Source organism: Peromyscus leucopus, chromosome 2 (assembly GCF_004664715.2).
Source record: "Peromyscus leucopus breed LL Stock chromosome 2, UCI_PerLeu_2.1, whole genome shotgun sequence".
Classification (NCBI taxonomy): Eukaryota; Metazoa; Chordata; class Mammalia; order Rodentia; family Cricetidae; genus Peromyscus; species Peromyscus leucopus.
In genome coordinates this window covers 103,384,996-103,406,968 of record NC_051064.1, presented here as the reverse complement: position 1 = coordinate 103,406,968, position 21,973 = coordinate 103,384,996, and the positions used below count along the sequence as shown (strand labels likewise).

At 45.1% G+C, this 21,973-nt stretch overlaps 1 protein-coding gene and 1 pseudogene across 1 annotated transcript in view; one reads left to right on the top strand and one right to left on the bottom strand.

Moving 5' to 3' along the window:
- Positions 1 to 21,973, bottom strand: part of Ror1 (receptor tyrosine kinase like orphan receptor 1) — a 149,743-nt gene that overhangs the window by 66,937 nt on the left and 60,833 nt on the right.
- LOC114693737 lies at positions 13,895 to 14,970 on the top strand (annotated as a pseudogene).

Below are 21,973 nucleotides of genomic sequence, written 5' to 3'. Positions count from 1 at the left end.
AGTTATTTTGTAAATAAGCATTAACTAGATTTATTACAGGAGAAATATTGCTCAACATGCAAACTTCAAAACACTGAGACAACTAATTTATGTTAATCACCATTCCACTGCTTACAACCAATTAGAACGTATAAACAGTTTGCATTTGCTGTCATGTTTTCAGTTAGAAGGTAGCTGGAGCAGAGTGTCCCTTCTGTGGCCTTAGATGGGTCCAGATGCGCCTATGGTGTTCCTCATTTCTTCAGGCCGACGAGACCATGGTGACAGCAGCTGGCACTCACTGTACACTTAGTAGCTCTCACTTCTCACAGATGACATCCCCCGGGGCCAGGCGCTGTGCTTTCCAACAAAGCCAGACTATGAACCTCAAACACGAGTCTACCCAAGCTGTGGACTTGGTAAGCCTCAGTGCCCATCCTGTGCCTGCCGCGTAGGGCTATGTGTAACTGACTTCATGTACCGTGGAAAGAGTCCAGGCCAGGAGCAGTCAAGAGGGTGCTCACTTCCACAGGCAAGATTGCCATTTACTCCCTCAGCCAGCCTACTGTGTTGTTGTGCCAGTGTGGCGGCTCAGTGGGAACGCAGCCTTGCTTTGCTTTACCCAGTCTCGGACACTGGGGTTCCTAGGGATGACTTCTGCAGGAAGCGCCTAACACACAGGAGTGTGCTTTGGACTGTAGACCAGGCCTCCGTACCATTTCCTCAAATGTTTCCTCAGCAGCCTATGCTGCCACAGCATCATTCTTTCATACATTTTATTGGGGGAAATGATTACTGAGAGGAGACTATTTTGAGCTCATAGAGTCTTAAAGTAAAATAAGGGTGGCCTCAGTTTTGCATCAACAGCCACCTGCTCCACATACAGCTGCAACCCAGGAACATAAGGTATGCAGTAGGTTTTCGAACAGAGAGACTCTCTGCTTACGGAATGATCTAGAACAGTGGTTCTCAACCTGCGGGTTGCAACCCCTTTGTCAAACTTGTCTCCAATTAAATGAATCATGATTCATAACAGTAGCAAAATTACAGTTATGAAATAGCAACAAAAGTAATTTTATGGTTGGGGGTCACCACAGCATGAGAAACTGTATGGAAGGGTTGCAGAGTCAGGAAGGTTAGAGAACCACTGGCCTAGAAGAAACTCAAACTCCAGATGTGCTATTTTCATGAATATGGAGGTATAAGGTCACTGTGTGGAAACCTAGACAACTCATTGGGGCATAATAAATAGAACCAGGTCTGCACCTAGCAAAATGTCTTTACTTCCTGGTCTCACTTTTAAAAACTAGCCTGAAATTCCCTGTTTTACTAGAGCTCCCTAGATTTGAGAATCATAACAGGGGTGGTGTGTGCATGCGTGCGTGCGTGCGTGCGTGCGTGCGTGTGTGTGTGTGTGTGTGTGTGTGTGTGTGCGTGCGCGTGCGCGCAATGGTAGTAGAATGGGCCCTGCTAAAAGTGTCTCAGCCAGTGACCAGACTCTGGCTTTGGAGAAGTCTTTCTTCTTAGTCCTGACAAAGCAGAGGTCTTAGGCTTCTTGAGCTGCAGTAAATGAAAGCCAAAATCTTCTCCCCAGTTTCAAGGGGATTAGGGGATGAGCAGGCAGAGAGGCTGGCTCCTGGCAAAGGTATTGGATGCTGGCGGTGAGAGCCTTCTGCCTAGGCCACAGCCTTGAGGACTGCTCTCCCACAGCACGCCCACACAGCCAGTGACTCAAGGCTTAACTTTATTTCATCACTGCTCTGGAGTCCCACACCCTACCCAAGCCTGCTCTGGAACAAATTTGAAAGGCCTGAAGCGTCCTAGAGTGGGAGAAATACTTCTTTGTGATGAGACCAGGAGCCAGGCCGAGGGGTGAGCATGGGGGAGAGAGGCAGAGCACTTGTGACAACCGACGACGACGGAGAACGGGAGGCCTTTGCAAACACTGCTTCACAGAGTAGCAATTAGCGTCCACCACCTGCCAATTTTCCTATCTTGAATGCTTTAACCTTTGAAATAAAAACCACTTGAATTCTCACATTGCCCATATAGCTCAGCCACAAGAGGGTCTGGGTTTGGAGTCAAGTTTTCCACTGGATGGGAACACAGGCAGGGGACCGAGAATCTGACCACTATTCCCGGGCTGTTCCTTCACCAACTATGGAAATAGAGGTAATCGCTTCTCCTTACACTTAATCCTCAACCCTTGCTAAATGGTTATCCCTGCACCTAGAAGAAAACAACTTCATGCCAAGCAACAACTTCAGCATTGTCTTGAGGCTTCACAAGGAAAATTTAGGTAAACATACTTTAGAAATACTTCAATGTAACTCTATCCGTAGTACACAGAGGAAATCTACCCCTGAAGATGTGCATAGTTCTAATCCCTGGAGCCTCTGGCTAGATTTAGATGGCAAGGGGAATTTATGGTCACCAGTAGAATCAGGGCTGGCAATCAGTGATCAGGGATTATGTGGGTGGATCTAACATAATCACGAGTACCCTTTAAAAAGTGGAGAGAGAGGCAAAAAGTCAATACCTTGGCTGAAGGGGGAAGAGAGTCACCAGCCAAGGAATGCAGTGGGAAAAGCACAGAAAATCTAGCCCAATGAGGCTCATCCTGACTTCTAACTTTTCATCTTGAGGTAGTAAATCTGTTTCAGACACTCAATTTGTGGTACTTTAGCAGTTAGGAAACTAATTTAGCCAATTAGGCAACTAGCATTCTGTTCAAAAGATGGTATTATTGTCGTCAGTGGTAACATCACTGCCAAACTCATGGTCCTCTTTAAAGACGTTTTCAAATCCAGCCTGGGAAGATCCCTAGCCATGAGTCATTTTGCCAGGATTCTCAGAAAACAAACCAGATGGCCATCTCCTGGACCGTCTCAGAGGGATTTTATCTTTCAGAGTGCTATCATCAGATGGCTTCTATGCAAACACTGACTACATTGTTCACTTTGTTTATTTTATAAACACTTTGTTCCTCAGACAAAAGCACACTTCAGAGGTAACTGATAGCTGGCATAAGAAGCTTATTTAAAATAATCTTTGTTAACACAGCTAAAATATATAAAACCTAATCATGGCTCATCCAATTATAAGTGGCATGATTTATAGCCTATCATGGTACTTGGTTCTGGTCTCAGAAAAATATTTTGTACTGAGATGGATTATTGCCTTAGATTTGTTCAAGTCTTAAGTATGTCGAATTTAATTTTGTTTTGTTTTGTTTTTTGGTTTTTTGAGATAGGGTTTCTTTGTGTATCCCTGGCTGTCCTAGAACTCTCTCTGTAGACCAGGCTGGCCTGAACTCAGAGATCCACCTGCTTCTGCCTCCGAAGCACTGGAATTAAAGGCGTGGGCCACCACTGCTGGCTTTAATTTCTTATTTGATATATATTATATGACCCAGAAGTAAGTTTTTTGCCTACTATCTAGTAAGTTAGACATTTGGGCATAAGCTTTTACAGTTTAAGAAAAATATAGATGCATAAATGATAACTATGAACTTTTAAAAAATGGTTGTGCCTATGGAACCTAAATAAAGAACATCATTGCCCTAAAGAACCTCCCACTCTTCTTCTGCTGGTCTCTTTCAAAAGGAACCATTTTTTTGAGTGCTGTGGTTTTATGTTCGTTTGTCGGTTTTGAAGATCTGTTTTTAACATCTTAATTACATAGTTATGTAATTTGTGCTCCTTGTGCTTGGCTTCTCTCAACCTGGCACTTGTAGGATTCATTCTCAATGGCTTCCTGCAGTCAGAATTCAGAAGTTTTTATCACATACACTATGAATATTTAACATCATATTTCTATATTTTACTCTTGTTGGGTACTAGAGATTATAATAACAGGGACTTTGCTTCAAAATTTTTTTTTGGTAAAATGTAAAGCATTTTATGTTGTTTCATTGAACTTGGTATTCCTAGCTAAGTTGGTGTTAATATGCATAGTTCACATTTTCTGTCCAGAAGGGAGAAAGTCAACAGGGCCACACACTACACCTTCAGTGCACACAACAGGATTTTAGTCATGTGTTTCTGTGTGGGCAAAGAAGACTGAAAGGCTGGTTGCTAAGGCCTCTCACAAAAACAGATGCATATGCTAAAAAAAAAAGGTGGGGGCAGGTGACTACAGAAAGGTGACTAGAGCCCACCTGTGTGAGCCTCAGAAACTGAACTTCGTAGTGTAGCCAGTAGGGCAGAAACCCAGAGCTCCAGGAAGTGCAAGGAAGTGGAATCTGGCAGAATTCTCCTATCTCTTCACTCCTTTGATCTGTTTTATAAATGGAAACATCATTTGTTTTGGGAGAACTAGGTTTGATGCTTGAGAAATTACAAAGGTTCTTAAACATAATGCTAGTTGAGATCCTGTCTCCCGGATGTCTTTTGCTCTAAACCACAAGGCCCTACGCTAAAGAAGCTGATCTGCCCCCAAAGCCAGTAGCAGCCTGGGCATTATCAGCAGCCCATTAAGTCGTCTGTCTTGGGGCGGAACAAACAAACAAACAAGCAAACAAACAAAAACAACGAAGAGCCCCAGTTGACACACAGATTCATCCAACTTGTCCAGAAGATAACCAAGTATACACTCACTCTCACAAAGATGCTAAGGGCAGCATAGGAAAATGACCCAGGATCATACATTTGTCTCTAAGTGGATGGACAACCTGTGCTTTGCATGGATAATGGTTTCTGGCTGCCCAGCTGTGGCAAGGCCTTTCTGAGTTCAGAACTGCACTGAGCAGTCACTCTTATCAAGATAGCTTGCTCAAGGCAGAAGCTGTGAAAACATGAGCATCTCTCCTGAGCTCCAACAGTGATGGAAGAGGCTCAACAGAATGTATTCACAGGGGAAACAGGCCTGCTCTGTGTGCTTTATATGGTATTGAACCAGGTAGGAGGAGAGTGAAAGGATTGATTTCTTGACAAGAAACTCATGCTTAGAGCAACATGACAAAATAAAGTCCCCATTCTTTCTATTAGTGAAGACCATAAACAGGTAATACTGAAATCAGATATGCTGGAAAGCACATTTGAGGCACTTAGTGACTTTTAACCTTTTTATGAGTAGGTTTTCTGGCAGAGGCTTAAAAAATGGGATAATACATCGCCAGACTGTGGTGGTGCACATCTTTAATCCCAGTACTCAGATGGCAGAGGCAGGAGGATCTCTGTGAGTTTGAAGCCAGCCTGGTTGACAGAGGGAGTTCCAGGATAGCCAGGGCCTTTACACAGAGAAAGCCTGTCTTTAAAAACATGCCAGACCATTTATTCTGGCTACAGTAGGGATGGGGGATTAACCCCACATAGTTTATACAAGCTTGCCCTCCTCTACCATGCCATCCCCCTTAGGACAGATGCTAAGATCATGCCATGAGTCTCCAGGGTTTACAGAACAGTGTGTAGCACAGTGGCTTCTCCAGCCTTCCTCATTTGCAGATGCCAATATAGGTAAAGTGACTTCCCAGACATACTGGAGAGGAATCAAAATCAGGGCCAAAATCAGGCTTCCTAATAATCAGCCCGGTGTCCTTGCCATAATATAACACAGAGCCATGCTGATGAGACATGTGAAGTCAGCAGCAATTCTTCTCTTTGGAGACACATCAGATACAGATTGCTTAGTCTCAAGGACAAATCTTTCTTGGTGTCTTAGTTAGGTTATGTAAAAGGAGAGGAGGAAGGGAGGCAGGAGGAAATCTCAGACTCAAGAGCATGGCCACCACCCCAACCTCCATGAAATCCCATCCTAACTTGTAATAAGTAATTGTAAAAGGAGAAAAGAAACGTTGCTATAGTGATTATCGCCAATAAGTTCAATGACTCTTGAAAGAGCTGTAAGGTCAAAGATCCCAGGCATCCAAGTAGATACTGCCCATAGCTCGATTCAGAGGTCAATGAGCCCAGGCTTTGGGAATCTCAGTTCTGAGAAGCAAAGTCACAGCCTGATGATGAGTTTTATGTTGGGAATAGAGTGGGGTCATCTTCCATTTTGTCCTGCCCACTGTTCAGTCAGAGAAGCACACTGCTGTCCTGTGGCTTGTCACGCCAGGATTTATATTTCAGAAGGCTCTTCCTTACTGACCTGGGTGTGCTGCAGCACGATTGGATGGGGTGTGGAAGAAGAACTCCAGCTCTGCCTGTGACAGTCTTCTCTCTATCAGCATGTGGGTGTAGACACAGCACCAGCACAGGGGTGGGGGTTGGGAGGGGTGGATGGATGGGAGGTGGGAGGGGTGGATGGGAAGAAGGTGGGAGGTGGGAGGAGTGGATGGGTGGGAGGTGAGAGGGGTGGATGGGAAGGAGGTAGGAGGGGTGGATGGGAAGGAGGTGGGAGGTGGGAGGTAGGAGGGGTGGATGGGTAGGGAGTGGGAGGGGTGAATGGGGGAGGTAGGAGGGGTGGATGAGTGGGAGGTGGGAGGGGTGGATGGGGGAGGTGGGAGGGGTGGATTTGGGGGAGGTGGCATATCACAGCTGGCTTCAGACCCAGGTCAACTGGACTTCGAGTCTTAGTTGCCTTGAGTCGTCTTCAGAAAAGGTATTTAACTTTTCCAAGGATGATACTAAACATGCCAAACTATTAAGGTTGCTCACCTGAATGAGGCATAATGTCTATTACTGCCATAACTGGACTGAGAACTCTACTGTGGAGTCAAACAGAAATCTCCACCAGGAGAAATCAGGGCACACTAACGATACCAGCAGCCAAAGAGCACCTCTGCAGGCCTGCAGTTAAGACTTCTTGTAGATCTTCACGGAGGAAGCCCACCATTTGCATCTCAACAGGACAACAGCCCCTGCTCCTGCACCCTGCCCCTTTCTTCCTCTCTATGATCCAAGTGCAAACAAAATCCAGACGGTGGTCTGCAGCAATGACCATACCAGGTGGGAATCGATTTCCTCTGGTCAAACAATTCCAGCCCACTGCGTTTCTGGGTCATCGCCTTGCACTTCAGTGACAGCATAGTCCAACTTATTTATTCACTCAGCTTTGACTGTTGCTCTCTCTACACCTGACAGTGGTCACAGGTGCCTAAGTATTGACTAAACAGAGCATTCAGTGGTTTCACTTCAGCAGCAGCACGGCATCCGAGGGATATTAGATGTAATTAGTGTTTCGGTGAATCAATTAAAGTATATCAAGCCCTATTTTTGAGACCCTGTTTTGGTACTCATTTATGAACATGGTTATTTCTCCCCTAAAGGTGCCCTCTGCCCCTTGTCTACAGGTGATCCTTTAATGAGCTAAGAGGTCTCTGGACTTGGTGCTTGATCTGGATAGTGGGAGCACAACAGGCCTCCTCTCCTCGCCCTGCAGAAGACTGAGTGGCAGATGTTGTCCTGTAAATTTGGGCCAAACTTTCACACACTTCCCTTACTTACAAGAAGTGTCAATGGAAATGCAGGGGCACGTCCCACTTTGCTACTAACATTCTCAGAGGTCAGACATGAGTCCAGTGAGTGCATTCCGTCCACTTCATCCTCCAGTCAATGTCCCTCAGGGAAGCTTGCCCACACCAACACTTCACAAGCTGCTAGTTTGGCTTTCTTTTTTCTTCTTTAAAATTGTTTATTTTTATGCGTATGAATGTTTTGCTTCCATTATGTCTGTGAACCACAGGCATGCCTGGTACCCACAGAGTCCAGAAGAGGGAGCTCTGGAGTTACAGATAGCTGTGAGCTGGTTTGTGGGTGTTAGGAATCAAACCCAGGTCCTCTGGAGGAGCAGCGGCTGCCTAACTGCTGAGCCATCTCTCTGGCTCCTGGTTTGGTTTTGTTAACTACCACTATCAAGTACAGATAAGCATTAACACCGGACATACGGTGTTTCAAAAGTGAAATGGTCAACGATTTTGAGGACAATCATTTCTGAATGCCGCATAGAAGTGTATTTGAAAATACCAATAAAATCCTTATACTGGTGGATAATGTCGATGAAAATGTATTAGAAGGCATATTAACACTGCTATGGAGCCAGGCATAGTGGCTCTTGACTGTAATCCCAACACTCAGGAGGCTGAGGCAGGAGGCTTCCCATGAGTACTAGGCATTTCTAAAAATGTCATTTATGTCTTATCCAAATGCTTTTCCTAATTGTCAGATCACTGAGGGCCATATTTCTCTGGGCCTGCTCCAATCATTTGTATCACTCAGGGTTCTTGGCTGGAAATGATAGAAGTCTAAATCTAGTTTAAAGAAAGAAGGGAATTTTTTTAAAACTGATTTACTTGCCAATACATGAGCAAAGTGGGTGTGAAGCTGGCCCAGAGAACTTACATTCAAAGAACCTGATAATTCTGTCTTTCTCTCACCCCAGGATCTTGGTTTTATGGCCGTGGCCATTTGCAGACTTATAATTACACATTCAAGAGAGAAAGGCAAGGTCCTTTGACAGGTTCCAACTAGAAGAAGTTTTGTAGAAGGGTTAGAATTGGCCTGGCTTGGGTCATCTTCCAACCCAGCCTGTTCTCTTAGGCAAGAGGGCAAGACTGTGGTTGGCATTCTAGAAGTACTCTAACTAGGGAGAGGAAGGTGGGAGCTGTTCTTCACGCACAAAACAGCACATGGCCACGATCCCTTCAGGAGAATGGGTAGCACTTCTCCATCTTGCCTCTCTGGACTGTTCCTTAGAGTGTCTCAGTCCACAACACTGAGTAGTAGTAGCCATTGTCCCATTCTTTGGATCAGAGATGTAACTGAAATGTGCTTACATGAAAAAGACGATGGATTTCAACTTGACATGCATTTTAAGGAAAGTGGTCTCAAAAGCACGATTGCTTGGCAAGGTATCACCCCTCCAGCAATGCCCAGTGACACTAGGAGACTTCCATCAACTAAGTAGGCACTACCAGGAGACCCAGTCTACTGGCCTGTGCTGTGCTATCATGTACCAGAAGTCATTTCCACATACAGAAACTAAACAGAACCTAATTACACACAAAACTCCTTTGCGACCCCCCCCCCCCCCGCCAGTTTTCACACTCACATTTTCAGGTGCTTGTTAGCAAATGAAGTGATAAAAATTCCAAATAGGTTAGGATTCATTCTTTGAATTTTGTTCCCATTTGACTAAACTGTGGGCTTTGGGTCTCTTCTAACTATATTTTTATATCTTTTCATCCAGGCTCTGGAATCTGCCTGTAACTGCTGGATAAGTCACGATCTCACAGTGTTACTGCTTAAGACAGCCAATAATAAATACATTTCGGTGTAGATTGAAGACTATAAATGGCGATTACATCCACATTACCTAAAGGAGAAACTATTCCACCAAAACTGATAGAAAGGGCTGGCTCTGTGTTCCCAAGACCCCTGCTGATTCCAGCTGGCCTGGGTCTTCTACCAGTTGACCCGTGCCCTGGGTGTGGCCCCACCCTGCCTCAGAAATGCCGACTGCTCGTGTACTATTCCGGCCACATGATTCTTAAGAAGCAACTATCACAAACAGATGTGGATCTCCCTTCTACTGTCTGACTCTAGCCAGTCTGTGACTTGTCACCTTTCTAGGAACACAGGGATTCCTTTGAAAATTACTGGGGGAGGGGACCTTTGAAATGAAGGGTGGAGCATGTCAAAATGACCTTTGCCATAAAGGTCAGAGTGGCTGAACGCATCTCTCGCTGGTGGACTGGAAGTGACCCTAGCTGGCACATTTCACCTTCTCTGCCATGTATGCCACAGAATAGAACAGTCCAGCCAGGCATGGTGGTGGCGCACGCCTTTAATCTCGGCACTTGGGAGGCAGAGACAGGTGGATCTCTGTGAGTTCAAGGCCAGCCTGGTTTACAGAACAATCTCCATAGTCTCTGGGTATTTCAGGTGCCAAAGATTCCTTCACAACTCAACTTCAGGTACACAATTTACAGAAACGGATTTCTGAGTTCCTGGCTGCTGTCAGATTCCCAGCTCTGCTTCACACCCATTGTAAGAACGTGAGCAAGACTCACTGGGCACCACTTTCATAGCTGCCAAGTGAGGCTTATGGGTGTGGTTGTTTTAGCATTAATGAGACGATCGATACAAGCATATCACCTACCACAGTGTTCCATAATGAAAGTAGGGATAATTCTAAATAAAACTTGGAGTCGTAAGAGTGCTGTGGGATAATGTGGAATGTCTTCCAGGTGTGTGTGTGTGTGTGTGTGTGTGTGTGTGTGTGTGTGTGTGTGTGTTAAAAGCTTGGCCCCTGACTTGTGGTGTTCTTGAAAGGTAGAGAGGTCTTTACAAGATGGGGCATAGGGAGGGAAGTTAGGTCCTGGAGGCTGGCCATCCTTGAAGGAGACTTTTGGACCTCTCCCCCAGTACTTTCCTTTCTCTCTGTTTTGGTTGCTGTGAGGCAAACAGGCAATTCCCCACCACGTGCTCGGCCATGTTGATCTGCGTAAAGCAGCAGGGCAAACCACCATGGGCTGAAAACTCTGAAACTGTGAACCAAATAGGCCTTCCTGAATTATTTATCTTCGTGTGGTAGTTTGGATGCAATTGGCCCCCATAATCTCATAGGGAGTGTCACTATTAGAGGGTATGGCCTTGTTGGAGGAAGTGTGTCACTGTGGGGTGGGTTTTGAGGCTTCCTATGCTCAGGATATTGCCCAGTGTCTCAGTGGACTTCCTGTTGCCTGCAAGACTCTCGGCTACCACTCCAGCACCACATCTGCCTGCATGCTGCCATAGTGTCCTCCATGATGATAATAGATGCAAGCGAGCCACCCCGATGAGATGTTTTCATTTGTAAGAGTTGTTGTGGTCCTGGTGTCTCTTCATAGCAATAAAAACCCTAACCAAGACACTGGGCTACTATGTCATAGCCATGGAGAGCTGGCTAATGCCAAGAAGGATGCCATTTTTTTCTAGCAGAGTAAAGGCTGGGGGCTCTTCAAGTCTCAAGCTATAAGTGGAGCATTAAAAAGAGAAGCACCAGATAGCTGTGCCTTCATAGGGCCTGATATCTGAGTGGGAGAGCTGAGGTAACCCATGTCTACAGTACTAACCCCAAAGGAAAAGGGTGAAATTAAAGATGCTGGTCATGAATGTGAAAGTATTACGTATGTTTCTGAAAGCTAGCTTCAGGTGCTCCAAACTATAGGCTCCATATGGGCAGGAGTATTGTCAGCACACTGTTCCATCTCCAACATCCAGGCCAGTGTCTGGCTCTTAGTGGATGTCAGTACATGCCTGTGGAGTGAATAGACAAGTGGACTATTCAAATAACTAGACGTGCATTTGGACCTCTACGTAACGGTTCTAGAATGGCGGCAGCTTTCTTTAACCTCTCTGATGGCCAGTGGCTTTCTCTGCCAAACAGCGCTGGTCCTTGCCTATGGCTTTTGGTTGTGATATGAATAAACAACGCAGTCGATCTGAAAGGAACTGACCCACAGACGGTCAGTGAGAAATGACAGTAAACATGGAGCCACAAGGAACTGGAGCTTGAGGATGGGTACAGACTGCGGCAGGTGGATGAACTGCATGGCATCCATCTGGTCTGCCCCTTAACTCGGGCTGCAAACCCAATCACAGCGCCCATGAAAGTAGGATGAATGGATACTTTTATTTCCTGCCATAGTAACCCATGGCACATGCTCCGTTGCTGTTAACAAGATCAATAAACTTGCCACATTCAGAAATAGACAATTAACCCCTTTTACAGCATTTAAAGTCACAGGCCCCTCTATTTTATATGGCCAAGAAGGCTGCTGAACACATGGTTTTTATTATTACCCACCCTACCCTCCTGAAAAACACCAGCACTAATAATTTAGCACCTTCTAGATGCTGTCTGTTCGTAGCGGTTTTGCAGGGAAGCGCTGCATGGCAGCCATCGACGCAAGGGCCACCTCCAGGCCCGTTCTCAGTCTGCTAGGTGGAGCGCTGCTGTCCACCGTTCTGCATGTTTTATGGTTTACAGCTGTGGTGAAAAGCATTCTGGGGCCAGCCCAGATTTATTCCCAGTTTTTAATGTTTTTACTAGGCTGAATAAACACATCCTCAAAGAATGAAGGCACCAGCCATGTTGGGAATAGCAAGAGTTGAGCCCTGCTCAGGAACGGGAACTTGCTCGTAACCGACACTTAGTTGTAACAATGAGCACCATTGTCAGATCCAACGGTGACTGTGGGGTCAGAAGCCCTTCAGTGGGTTCCATGGCACCTAACCCAAGAGCTCTGTCATGACCCTACCGAAAGCCACCTTCCTCCTTGCGGCATTCATTAACACCTGTAGCCAAGCACTGCCTTTACCGCTGTGGACAGTGTGGAGTTTGGGAACAGACAAATGATGCTGTCTGCCTGCTTTTACATCTTGCACGTGCTCATTTAAATGTTTTTTGGCAAATGAGTTCAGATAAAGCAAGTCTTTCTCCCAAATTCAAGCCAACATGTAATTTTTTTTTTTTTTTACGAGCTTTATAAAACTTCAGCAAAATGATTTCTTTAAAAGGGAAAAACTTATTTCCTTAAGTTTGCTCACTTGGTTGATTTTGGCCACGGCTTCTCAGAGAATGACTAGCTCGCTATGAGAAAGATTATTCATACAGTGATTTGGAACTGGGAGGGATCAGAAAGTATTATAAATCTCTTCTCATGACATTCCTGCAAACTTGGCCATCACTGGAATAAAACAAGTTTGGAAGCCAACACCTGCACAGCCCACTGCAGGGGGGAGGGGTGTTGGATGGCCCGTCTCCAAGTTATACTTCAAAGTCAGTGGCATACAGAGCTTTGTTTGGTTGGAGGATGTTGAGGTGATTAGCGAGTATAAGCAATGCTTGTAGACATAAATTGACAGCTTTTGGAAACTGACATGCTTGGCTCATCCTTACCCAGTTTCAGTGCCTCCCTGAGCGCTGGCTCCCAGAGTCACCTCTGTCATGCTAGGGAGCACTTGGCCTTTGTCATTTTTGTGATTTCAGTCACTGGCCTCTGTTCTGCTTGTTCTAATTCTGTGGTCCCTTTCCTAAGATGCTGGAAGGTTGCACATATTATATTTTGACAACAATTATTTTAATGGAAAAAAATACTTGGGAGCTAGGTACCTTCAGACTTTAAATTTTTTTTCATTGTAGGAATGCCAGTAATAATGGTTTCCTTCAAAACTGTAAGTGCTGAGGGATGAGTACACAGGGTGAGTGTGCCATTGCCTGTCTAATTCTAGGTCAGCCTGTGCGCATGTCAAGCCTGGGCTCGGAGAAGTCACACATCTTTTCCAGGCACCGAGTTGACCTGCAGAGCAGTGTGCAAGCAAACATCTTAATCATCTTTATCTCTCACTGTTACAAAAAAGGACAATGCCACTCAAACAAGGGAGATGGGTGTTCACATACAAGATCTTTTCCCATGAGTGTCAATGACATAAAGTAGAGATCACAATGCCATCCCTTTTCTTTGAGTAAGGAAATTTCAAGCTAGAGGAGACAGGCCTTTTTCTTTCTTGGTGATTAGGGTCCTAGTTCTTTGGGCCAGTGACCTCACTGCAAACATTCAAGGTTTGTCTTTATACCTCACATTGATTAAGGGACAACTTAGTAGGCACCCCAACTGTGCTTCCCAGCTCCTCTGGATCATCTCTATCCTGTGAACATTTTCCTGTGCCATATTCTTGTTCTCAAAAGGGCTTTGTGTGACATGTAGTTGGAAGAAATGCTGAATGAGTCATTCTTCATTTCAACCTCTTATCTGTCACTCTGGCCCTCCATTCTTCTCTAAGTACCCCCAAAGAGGTTTCTCTCTTCCTCTTGGAGTTGAATCCCTCTTCTTGGGCCCAGGGGCTTTGATCTTCTTACTGACTCTATAATTTTAACTCCATAAGGATTATTTTTCTCTCTCTCTCTCTCTCTCTCTCTCTCTCTCTCTCTCTCTCTCTCTCTCCCTTAATAGTCTCTTCCAGAGGTATTCAGGTCTTGTAGACAGACAGACAGATACACATACACATGTATGCACAAAGCATCTTGTACGTGACTATTTCTGCTTAGCTCAATGTCCTTCTCCCATGCACAGTCAAATGTAGTAAATTCAGGCCTATCCTCTTCTCCTTGGTACCTCCCAGGTGACTGGCCGTGTCAAGATGAAGCTGAATCTCACCCTCCAAGACACTTTGGCTGTCAGAAACTCATTGAAGCAGATGATGAATGAAAGTTCCACACTTTCTATGAGAAGCACATGGCCACAGACGTAGCTACTGATGCTTTGCGTGAAGAGTGGAAGGGTTATGTGGTCCAGATCAGTAGTGGGCATGACAAACAATGTTTTCCCATGAAGCAAGGTGTCTTGACCCATGGCAGAATGTGCCTGCTGTTGAGTAGGGGGTATTATTGTTATGGACTGAGGAGAACTGGAGAGAGGAAGTTCAAGTCTGTTCTAGATGCACTGTGGATGCCAATCTGTGTGTTTTCAACTTGCTTATTGTGAAAATGGAGAGAAGGATATTCCTAGTCTGACAGATACTACTGTGCCTAGTTGGTTGGGGTCCAAAAGACCTAGCAGAATCCAAAACCTTTTCAATCTCTCTAAAGAAGATGATGTCTGCCAATAAGTTGTTAAAAAGCTCTTAGTAAAGAAGGTCAGAAGCCTAGGACCAAAGCACCCAAGATTCAACTTCTTGTTACTCACATGTCCTGCAAGACAAACGCTGACATACTGAAGAACTACAAGGACAAGGCTGTAGAATATGCTAAACTTTTGGCCAAGAGAATGAGGGAAGTCAAAGGAACACACCCAGAACAGATTGCCGAGAGACATAGGCTGTCCTTGCTGAGAGCGTCTACCTCTGAGCCAGTCAAAACTAAGTCTTTAAGAGTAACAATAGACGATCAGATCTGGAAGACAGAATATGGGCCAATGGTTATCACCTTCAGGTCTTTCCTGTACTCCATTTCAGCTCCATTCCTGCACTTTTGGGCACTATTTCCCTTCTTTCCTGAAATGGTCAGTCACAAGTCTGGATAAGAGGCACAGTTTCTGTATTTAATATCCCAGTCAATAAGGTTTTCTTCTAGAGTGTCTGACACAATTATCACCCAGCCTAACAATGTACTCTGTCTTGATGGCTTTAATAATCCTGATGAAATGTTTTAGTTTTCCTTCTACATATCAATAACCCTCTTGTCTTCTGTCTGGAGTTATCTTCCTAATTCTGAGTATTACCTGCACTTCAATCTTCAGGCATCCTTGTATGCCACTGGAAAAGCTCTAAGGATTCCATTATTCCTTAATTCTCATGCTTTCCAGACTGGACAATTTCCTTGCAGAGTCATTCTACTAGGCTATGCACCTACAGCCATCACGTGTGCTGGTGTTGGTCCTGTGGAAACTAGATGCTGAAATGGAATTGAAAGCATACTGGAGACAATGCTGATGCAGAGTAAGCAGAGAGAGAGAACAGAGGAAGGAGAGAACCCACAGACCTTGACACACTGTGATATCTGAGAAAGGAGAGTGCAAAGAGAGGATGATCGGGCAGGCACAGGTGAGGGTATCCTTCAGCTCTAGAGCAGGCTCCACCCTCAGTTCAAAGTCACGGGCAGTGACTATGAAAGCAGCTTCAACATGGGACAGAAGGGCTCAACTCTTTTTTTTATAAAAGTGAATTCTGATACTTTCATATGTGTGTGAATTGAGTTTTCATCTCTTTCCATATTCCAATTTCATTGTACAAGACCCTCCCCATAAATTAATCACTACTAGAAACAAAGTGACGCCAAAGTGTAATTCCTAGCCCTTTCCTCTCTCAAGTTGAATTTTTCAGGTTCTTCATCACAGAGAATGAAATATGACTAATATAATATTTGACATTAAGTAGTCAAGCCAGAGTTGGAGAGATGGCTCAGTGGTTAAGAGTACTTGCTGCTCTTCCAGAAGGCCTTAATTCAGTCACCAGCACCCATGACTGACTGTAACTCCAGCTTCAAGGGAGCTGAATCTTTTGGTTTCTGCAGGCACCTGCATTCCATGTGCACATACCCACATGTATATACACACACACACACACACACACACACACACACACACACACACACACCACCTTGACACATAATTAAAAATAATACATCTTTGGGAAAAATAGTTAAGTAATAAAAACGACTTTGTTCATACACATATTCCTGCATTTGGTGTTTTTCACCAATAGATTTCCAGAAAGGACAAAGGTAGCTGTCTTCATTGCAGAGATGAGGAAATCTAAGGTCTGTCACTTAGGCATTTTGATTGAGATCAGCTGCCAACAATTGAGGGTCAAAGAATTTGAATGAATCAACTAAGGCTGCCCAGCCTGTAGATATAAGACATGAGAAGGGGAGCTTCACCCTGGGCTGCTTGTACCAGACAGACCACCTCTCAATGCTGAGTCCTGACACACAACCAGGGGGCTCTGCTAGGCTGCCTCATGGGTGGAAGATTTAGTGTGAGCACCAAAGGGTAACAAATGATCTAACAACAAGACCTTGGCCTCATTGGGGACAAAGAAAGGCAAAACAAGTGGCATGTGCTTTGTGTGACTTCTCAGAAGTCCAGGAGAAACCTAGCCAGAGTTTGAGCTGAAGTAGCATGCGAGTTATAGTCTTGGTCTCATTGTGGCTTGGAAAGGAAGCAGGAACCCTTCAGGGTTGAGTGCCGTTGTCCAAGTCTTTAATGACTTTACTCAAAAGCAAGTAAAGGGTACACACAGATGCATCTGGAGCTTGTCCTCCACCAGTTCCTTGGCCCAGGGCTGTTGCCATGAGGAAATGCCCTGTGCTGTTTCTCAGCAAGTTGTGACATCTCTGCCTTCACCCAAGGAGAGGTCTGGTTCTTGTTTGGACCTCAACCAAGAAGCGGTTTTTCTGGCCAATGAGAGTTTAAAATGTCCCTTATTGCTACAGCATGAAAAGGGGAGTGGGTGCATATGGAGTTCAAAGAGGCAGAACAGCCGGGCAACAATTCTTAAATTAGGAAATAAAAGGAGGCATCCAAGGTTTTATAGAATGTATTGATGGCAGCTGATTCCTAAGGGAGACGAAAATAGATCGGTTTTTTTCAGTCTGAGAAACAGTGACAGTTTGGGCCTGATAATTCTTTGTTGTGAAGGGCTGTCCTCTGAGTCAGACTTTGAGCAGTATCCTGGTCCTCCATCCACCAGATGCCAGCAACACCCCCATTCCAGGCATGACAATCAAGATGACTCTGGACACTGTCAAAGATGCTGAGAGGCAAAACCATCCCCAAATGAGAACCACCAAAATAGAATCTCAGGTTCCCTGAAAGAAAGCAGCCAATTCCCATGCAGGAAGCAAAAGAAAAGAAGACACAGAACATGAGGGATGCTCATGGATACGGAACACAGAAAGGGCCTCTACATCCTCTGAGAACAGAGGATCCTCTAGTCACCCAGCCAGGGGCTGATCATAATCCATATTGAGGAAAAATGGCATGAACGCAGAAAGAAGCCCTCTTTAGAGTGAGAATACACACACTCACATTCTGTCTGCTACGTAGATCATGGGCCTTGCTCTCAAACTATTGTGTGATTTCTGCCAATCCTGACGAGAATTCTTTCAAAAATAAAAACATTGTTTGCACAGTTGCTGACCCTCATAGATCTCATTGAAAATTACAATCAGGATTTTCATGTCACATGTGCAAGACCCTGTGAGAAGGCGGAGACTGGATTTCTTCTGCGTTGACACTTCATACATTGCATGCTTACAAAACCTTAGTGTCAGGAAGGACTGAAGAGGCCATCCCATGAGGTGTTCCAAACTTCCCACAGAACATCCTGGGCAGGTGGTGGAAACCAACAAGGGTGAGATCCTATTGCAGGACAGTGCTAGTTACTGAGAAGTTTCCATGCAGGGGGAGATCTCCCAGCCGAACTAGGACCCAGTTCTATCCTCTGAAACAATGTGGAACAGGCCTACTTCTTCACTGAAATGTCTAAAGTCTCTTTCAGCCAGCTGTTCATCACTGTTCTCACTCTAACCAGGCATTTCTACTACTTGAAGTCACTGTTCACATGAACACTCCTTCCTTAGAATGAGACACGATCGTGTGCTAAGCAACTTACTGTACCCACAGTCACTGTTCACATGAACACTCTCTTCAGGATGAGACACAATGGTGTGTGTGCTTAGCACCTTCCTGTCCTCAACAATGATTCCAAGACTTTGCTGCTTCTATTAGGGTCTCCAAGATATTTCTCTACCTTCCTCTTCTTTGACAGACTTGTCCACATCCTCAGAAGCACATCAGTCCACTCTTCCCACTCTATCCCTTCCCTATGTCTCTGTTCTTAATACTTACTCTTCCAAACTCCTTCCTCTCCCAACATCCACTGAATCTAGGAACTGTTGGAGCACGTGAAAGGGAAGAACCTGCAGATCCAAAACAGCAGGATCTCCATGACACAGGACAACAACAGGATATCCATGAGGAGCCCCAGTGAGAGTCCATTTTTGGTGGTGTAGCAGAAACCAGAGGCCTCGAGCTGGACCAATGACTCATAATGAACACTTTTGATGAAACATGAATGGACTAAAGGGTAAACTGTGCATCTCAATGGGCCACACTACAGCTTCCACCACAAGATTCCTCTTCTTTTGTTTTGTTTCATTTTTTTTGTTTTGTTTTGTTTTTAAACTTGGTTTGATTTGGGGAAAGAGGTTGCAAGGGCAGAGGAAAGATTCGAGGAGACACAAGGAGATAAGTGGGACCAGAATGCATGATATGAAATCTACCAAGAATCAATAAAAAGTTAAAAAAAAAAAAAAGAAAGAAAGAACGAAAAGAAAAGAACCAAACTCATTCCTCAGGTCTTTTCTTACTTTCCCCAGTAGGCTGGGGGTGAGGAACTGTCTCCACAAATAACTCTCCATCATGTGTTCTCAGGTGCTCCCCTCTTTTAGCTCATTCACTGGGGTAGATGTTGTATCTTAAAAACCAATTAACAAACATGGCCATCTTGCCTTCAAGCCACAGTTTCCTTTCATATCTTAGCTTTGCTGCAGATGTGGTGACACATTTGAAAGTGTCACATTTGAATCAGTCTTTTCATACATCCCTTTTGCTTTTTGGGGTCTTCCTTCTCCATCCAGTTGGAAATCTCTTTATTTCTTTTTATGATATCAGAGACTATATTCTTAGCCTGGCTTTCCTGGGAGAGGCGGAGGTAGGGGGTTGGGGGAGAATCAGGCCAATTTCATATACGTTCTTCAAGAACGAAAGGAGACAGAATGCATTATGTGGGGCTGGTGACACGGCTTAGCAGGAAAATGTTTGCCAGGCAAGTGTGAGGACCCGAGTTCCAACTCCTTAATACCCACATAACAGAAGAGCACAGTGGTACATGTCTGCAATCCCAACACAGGGGAGAAAGGAGAATGCCTGAGGCTTGGTGGCCACCTAGTTGTACCCAGCTACTCATGCCTAGTCAGTGAGTTTCCACCTCCGTGAGAGACCCTGTCTCAAAACAAGTAGAGAAAGGCAAAGGCAGACACTCCATGTTGACCTCTGGTCTCATATCCATGCACACATGTGCACACTTGAACGCACATGTACAAAGACTCCCATGAACATATACGTCTATATACTACAGACACACACACTGAGTACAAAGTGCTAAGCTCGTCGTGTGACCCTTCTACACTGCAGCTATCAGCACTATTTTTGTCTGTCGTAGTAGGTGCCAGTTTCTTCTCCAGCCCACGGTTGTTAAGGACATGGGACATCCTCTTCATCTGTATGCCTTTGCACCTAGTGGGGACTCAGTGTCCTATGAACGATCCCATGATTTCAGAAATAGAAGGTGACACTTGTGTCTTATAATTAAAAAGGAACTTAGAATTCTACACCAGTGGCTTGAGCCTTCTTGGCAACAATATTGCATTTCAAACCATCTCTCTTCAACAAACTGGAAATGACTTTAGAAGGCCCAAGGGAGAGCCAAGGGTATCCCCCAAGACATTTCCCCAAGGAGAGGGCCGTTGTGCTGGAGCTTGTGGGGACAGGTGGGGGGTCTCAGCCTGGCACTGACTGCCTTCTTAGGTCAAGGTTGCCCCATGCAGTCAGTCACGTGGGTTCAGCTGTGGGCCAGACACAGGAGGTGGAGCAAAGGAGACACGGATGCTGCCATTCACAGAGCGGGTCCATGGGCAAGGGTCAGGGGGCTGTAGGCAGCTCTACTCCACAACAGTCTCATCTCCACGACTGCCCCTAGGGCCCAGGGGTGCAACAGCCACACAGGTTCGGGGGGAGGGATCTGTTGCACCAGCCTTTAATAAGAAGTTTACATCTTATTAAAATTTGCAATTTTATTTGGGGGAAAAGTACTCGTGCTGAGATCTTACTATGTTTCAGGTACCATGTTGCCGCACTATGAGCTCTTTTGCATCTTATAACAATCCTCTAGGACAGGTGTATTATTATTCCTATTTTATAAAGAAGGGGCAGAGGCTCAGGTAATTTAACTCCACTTTCTTCCACATACCGTCTAAATAACCAATCAGTGGTTTATCAGCTGGCTCAAGCTTTAAAGATGATCTCTGGAAGCTGAGTGAAAAGGAAACCCTTCCCCTGCTGTTTCAAAAATACAAGCTAACCAAAGTCCTTCAAAGCATAGCATATAGGGCCAATGAGACTGAGTAGCAGGTAAATCACTTGCTTCTCACGCCTGACCTGAGTGTGATCCCCAGAACCCAGGTAAAGGGGCAAAGAAGGAACTGACGCCTCACAGTTGTGTTCTGACACAGTGACACACCTGCACACCCCAATCATATACACAAATTATAACAAATCAAAAAATTTAAAAATATTAACCTACATCAAATCATAACTGCTAGTAATGGTTCTAAGAGCCGCGAGGATGAGAAAAGTTGACGTTTCATGATGTGATTTGAGGCAAAGACAAAGAAATATGTTACTCAGTCATTCTGTGCTGTTTTTCACTGTTTTGGTGCCAGGGATGGAGCCCAGAGCCTTGCAGCAAGCGCTCTACCTGTGAACTATGCCCCTACTTTTGAAAAGGTAACTACATAGCTGACCATAGAATTTCTGAGATGGGACAAATGGACTTCCTCCACTGCCCCCAAGTGCTCACAAAGTCGGAACCCTATAGAGGGCATCAGTATTGGCAACCACTCTTCAGGTAGCAGGCACATGGCTGAGTGGCCCTGTCGGCTTAGTGTCTTTTCTTTCTCAAGAAGGCATGTTGAGGTCTTTCCTTTGACCTGGCTGCTTATCTGGAGAAAACACAGCTTGAGGATTTCCTGCGGCTGTTGGAATGATCCGTGAAGGGGCCAATCATAGAGATTTCAAAGGAACTGTAGGACCTAGAGAAGAAATGAAAACCTCACCTTTGCCCTTAGCTTTGTGCATCTGTCAACCAGGGAACCTGTGGGCCAGCTCACTGCTGTCTCCAGGTGTGTTCAAGAGTGTCCAATTTCAAAGAACTCCAGGAACTCTTACTCTAAGTCCCAAACAAAAGGCTGGGTCTTTGATTTGAAACAGATAGACAACTCAGACTGTTCTGAAGAGCCCACTAGATAAGATCCAGCAAGACAAGGGAAATGATTTCCAGCCATAATGAGCAGGGATTCTACTTGGCAGAGGGCAGGGAGATTCAGTATGACAGGAAGGTCCCAAATGAAGCCACCAGAAAGATGAGGCCTGGACTAACGCATGGGAGGGTACAGACGTGGGGAAATAACAGTTCTTTCTTTTGGCGATCCATCAAACTAGCAGACCCACAGTCTGTCACAGGCTTTTGCTAACATTCCTGTCATGCATTCTCCCCACTCTGGGAAGGTGTGGGTAGAACCATAACACAAACCCGAACAGACAGATGCATGGAAGCCAGCTCTCAGAAGCACAAGCATGCGATGACAAATGCGGTATTAGCTACACATGGCTCTTCAAACCCAACCAAAGGCCATTTGGGAATGTGATTTTAGGAGAACATAAATATTTGTAATGAGAGATAGGTAGTGAATTGAGAGAGAGAGAGAGAGAGAGAGAGAGAGAGAGAGA